We start from the raw sequence: 5,465 nt of genomic DNA, 5'->3' as shown, positions 1-5,465 counted from the left end.
CACCACTGGTGTTGGAGCTGAAGGTTGTAGGTTCAAGACCAGCCAAGTGGTCATGATCCATTAATGCTATGGGAAACCATGGATAACAAAAAATATAATTAAAAAAATAAGTATATATGTATAATATATAAAAAATGATTTTTTAATAAATATATTATATATATTAATATAGTTAATAAATATTATTTATATATACCTTTTTATATATATAATATATATAATATACATATAATATATATATTTATATATATATATTATATATTATAATAATATTTTAATGATAATAATATTTATTATATATATAATTTATATATTATTATTATTATTATTATTATTATTATTATTATTATTATTATAATAATAATAATAATAATAATAATAATAATAATACTACTACATATGATTACACTTAAAAAAAAAGGATTACACCACTGGTGTTGGAGCTGAAGGTTGTGGGTCCAGACCGGCCATGAATTATCTCTATCTCTTTATCTATCTGTTCTCCAAGCGAACACCTCTTCTACTACGATCTTAGAGCTGTAATCTACATACTATGACTGCTACATCTAGGCTTTTACTATAATCTATAACTATGGTGTTGGAGTGTGGGGGGGAAAGACCCCCCCCTAACCCTGGCGTCCTGACTCCTCCTACCTATGTATTATTTACCGCACGGTCGGTTTTGAACTCACAACTTCCAGCTCCAACACCAGTGGTGTAACCCTCTCAGCCACCCAGCCGAGCTGTTGCTGCCACCGGCTCCTGGTGGATCTGAGCTCCACATGGAAAGAAACACAGCAGAGAAAAGCAAGTTGGCAAGAGCAGGGATTGAACCAGCGACCTCTCAGTCCACAGTCAGGAGTTTATCCTCTAGGCCGCCACTGGATGTAGGATGTAGAGATGTGGGACTTGTACTGACTGGTACAGAACAGCTCGGCTGGGTGGTCGAGAGGTTTATACCACTGGTGTTGGAGCTGAAGGTTGTAGGTTCAAGACCAGCCATGTGGTCATGATGCATTGAAGCTATGGCTAGGGGGAGCCAGGATAATAATAAATGTAATTTAAAAAATAATAAATACAAAGTTACATAAATATAATTTTTTTTTTTTTTTCATGTCATGAGTCAAAGTGTTCTTCATCAACATGTTTGTCTTTGTCATTTTGCTCAAAAACAATATTATCAAATGTGTGTAAATGTGAGTGTGAGAATTAGAATAAGAAAGTGTTTGTCAACTTTATTAAAGCAGAAGTAGGCTAAGTGGTCCGGTCGTTTTCGCTAATGCTGCGTTCCAGGCAGGCTTTTGAAATCGTAAATTACAGCTTCAAGTCACAACTTACGACTTTGTAGCGTTCCAGGCAACCCACTCGTGTTTCTCCGACCTGTTTTACCGGTGAAAGTCACTATAACGGCCACTCGTAACTTCTGACCCGTGAACTCGTACCAGATCGAACTGGTACGACTTCACAGGTCGGAAAAATACGAGTTTCCTTGAACGCACCATAACAGTCCTCGTCCCTACGTCACCACATTCACGGCGTTCCTTGGCTGCACACACAGCCCTGCATGCCGTTCTCTCTCCTCATTGGATAAAAACTGTAGGATACGATAAAAGTTTTCTCCTGGGCTCAGAGCAGAGCAGAGTGACTGACAGACCCGTGTTTCAGACCAAACACTCTATAGAAGTGATTGCTGTCGGAAGATATAACTATTTAAGACTTATATTAACACAAATATATCACTTACTTCTGCTTTAATGTTTTCAATGTACAGTAAACTGCAGGTTTTCTGTCATTTAAAACTAACCTGGTGTAATTCTATGCTTTGACCAGCAGATGGCGCCAAACCAACTCCTAGTGCAGAGTGATTGTTATATGTTGTTACCTTTTCATGTCATGAAAAGTGTTCTTCACCAACATGTTTGTCTTTGTCATTTTGCTAAAAAAACAACAGTCATCAGTGATGAAGGTAACAATGATGACAGCAGCTGGACAAACAGAATAACAGATGATGAAGTGACAGAGGACAGACTGACCCCCTCCCTTCAGAAACTGGGCCCAGGTCACATCTCCAAGACGACCACTGCCTTGCTAAAGACACTGAGGGTAAAGGTGATGGACTGTCCAACATAACAGTCACAGACCATAACCCTGTTGAGCATCTGTGGGACGTCCTCACAGCTCTGTGATGTCATCATGGAGGAGTGGAAGAGGTTGCCAGGGGCAACCTGTGAAGGATGTCCAAGACATGCTGGAAAAAATGGACACTTTGGGGACAATTTTCACTAAAGGGTTTACTCACTTTTGTCGCCAGCGGTTCAGACATTAAAGCAGAAGTGAGTGATATATTTGTGTTAATATAAGTCTTAAATAGTTCTATCTTCCGACAGCAATCACTTCTATAGAGTGTTTGGTCTGAAACACGGGTCTGTCAGTCACTCTGCTCTGCTCTGAGCCCAGGAGAAAACATTTATCGTATCCTACAGTTTTTATCCAATGAGGAGAGAGAACGGCATGCAGGGCTGTGTGTGCAGCCAAGGGACGCCGTGAATGTGGCGACGTAGGGACGAGGACTGTTATGGTGCGTTCAAGGAAACTCGTATTTTTCCGACCGTGAAGTGGTACCAGTTCGATCTGGTACGAGTTCACGGGTCAGAAGTTACAAGTGGCCGTTATAGTGACTTTCACCGGTAAAACAGGTCGGAGAAACACGAGTGGGTTGCCTGGAACGCTACAAAGTCGTAAGTTGTGACTTGAAGCTGTAATTTATGATTTCAAAAGCCTGCCTGGAACGCAGCATTAGCCAAAACGACCGGATCACTTACTTCTGCTTTAATGGCTGTGTGTTTTGAGCTGTACCATGTCTGCCATCTTGTGGGGGACAATGTTCACTACAGCGATCAGGATTTCCACTACATTTACAGTTTTTCTCAGTTGCTAAAACACTAAACCCTGTTGTCTGAGCCAAATTCTCAGTTGCCTGAACCCACTGATTGAATCTGTCACTTCTTTTGGCAAAACTATAAACACTTTTCACCTGTTTAGACACAACTTACCAACACATTTTCATTGTGATGCACCTGTGTTGCATAATGCTGAGCACAGGTGGCAAAAGTCAAACACAAGTAAAGCACAAGTTTCACCGGTTGAACACAACAACTCAAAATTGATAACACTAGTCGCTGATGATGTGAGGGAACATATATATAACATATAACATATACTGTAAGTTAGTTCAGGATGAAGTCCTGTGGCCTGACCCAGTACAGAGAAATGATGCTGTGGCTGAGTTGTGCACTTCTCATTTCTATATTTTTGTACTTTATTTTTACGTAGGTTTACTGTATACAAGTGCTAAATGCACAAGATTTCTGTTTGTTTTTGTACTGTACAAGTGCTACGTGTAAATGCACAAGATTTCTGTTTTTTGTACTCCTTTTTTTTTTACTATGTACAAGTGCTAAATGCACAGGTTTTTTGTTTTGCAAGAGGAGAAGATGAGAGGCGACAGGGTGAAGAAAGAAAGGATGAGGGAGGGAGGGAGGGAGGGAGGGAGGGATGAACTGGACAGAAAAAAAGAAGGAAGGAAAAGGGGATGAAATGGTTGTGGGGAGGGAAGGAGGAGGGTGAAAGAAAGGGAAGGAGAGAAGTGCTACAGTGTAAATGCACAGGTTTTTTGTTTTGCAACATGCCTTTAGCTACAGTGAACGATAAACATTTATTTCTACAGCTTCATGTCCTGAGCTTTGTGTTTTCTATGTAGTGTTTAGTGGCTGCTCAGTAGTGTTTTTAATTTTGATTTGACAACATAGTTCAGTTTTGAGCACCAGATTGAACTGTTTTGAGGTGAAAGTTTGGTTTTGCAAGAAGAGTCTGAGGTTTTGTGAATGTAGCTTGAAAATTGGGGGTTTGTGTTCACAGTTTAGAGAAAATGAGAGAAGCTTTCGAGAAATGTGTCTTAGCAATCGAGAAAAACTGTAATATGTCAGCTACATTTAAAAGAATGGTCTATACTGTGTAAACGGAAAAAATGAATAAACAGAGTGCATACAGATTAAAAAGTGTAGCAAAATCAGACTGGTCCTAGAGCTGCTCCACAAAACAAAGTCATCATTGTTAATAATATTGTTTTTGAGCAAAATGACAAAGACAAACATGTTGGTGAACTTCTTCACCAACATGTTTGACATGAAAAGGTAACAATGTCTGCACTAGGAGTTAACGTTTACTCACTTTTGTCACCAGCAGTTCAGACATTAATGAGTTCTTTTAAGAGGACATCAAATTTACACTGTTATACAAGTAAATACAGTGTTGTCCCATGAAAAGATATAATAAATATGTGCACTCACTGTGAGAGACTGTATATAAACAGATATATGCATACATGCTACAGAAATATATACACATATTGATAAATAAATATAGGCCTACACAAACTCATATGGATTGTTAACCATACACACACTATGGCAATTTAGAGTTAGAGTGTTTATTATAATAGCAGCAGTAGTGATCATGGAGGATGCCCTTTACTTCAGAAAAATGTATCTCAACTGATCTTAAAAGTTGGCCAGGGAGACCCCGAAACAATGATACTAGACAACTCTACTGCTATACACTCACCATTAGCTCTACATTCAATTAAACACTGTTTGCCTAATAATAATGGCAATAATATAAAATATAAAATCATTGACAGATAATCACAACACAAAAAAACACTTGTCTGTAATAAAAAAAAGGGATGTCAGTTTACCGACAGAGGGCCCATGCAGACCCCAATGATGTAACAGCATCACCCGTCTCATCAAAGATCTACAACACATACGGATGTCTCACTCTGAAGCTGTTTGCTGGTACATTAACCCTTTAACTGCCCGCATGTGGTTGAGCTCATTTTGGGTTACTATGAGAGGAGTTCCTAACTTGGTTCAACCTGGTTAAGCCATCTCTACCACTCGGTTGAGGTACACTTCTTTTTGTCTTTTTTGGGATGTTGAGGGTGATATTTTAAAATTGAGTTGTAACAAACCCCAGAATCTTTTTTTCATGCCTCCCCCTATGTGTCAAGATACTCTCTGCCAAATGTTATAGTTGTATGACTATTTATGCCATTGTAGTACCTAAATATTTGCATTTACATAATTTTGCCAGCAAAATCACCCAAGAAGAGAGGTTTCCAGCAGCTAGTTGCCCGGGTTGTCCACCCAGGTTTTAATCCTTGAAGTTCCTAGAGATCATTTCTGGTGTCAAACCTTTTACAACGCTCTGTGTCTGTTTTTTTGCTTTGCCCCCTGGGTAAGTAGTCTAATCTTTGTATGACTGAATTATTCTGCATTAGACCCTGACTAATACTCAAAGTAATGCTGCATTAGCATCACAACAAAGTAGGCTAAAGAAAAAATGATAATACATTTTATCTTATTTTAACTTATTTGACTTTGCCGTATTTTATTGCTTTCACT

This window comes from Trachurus japonicus, chromosome 2 (genome assembly GCF_045865225.1).
Source record: "Trachurus japonicus isolate A0001 chromosome 2, Traja_1.0".
Taxonomy (NCBI): domain Eukaryota; kingdom Metazoa; phylum Chordata; class Actinopteri; order Carangiformes; family Carangidae; genus Trachurus; species Trachurus japonicus.
This window is presented reverse-complemented; position numbering follows the sequence as displayed.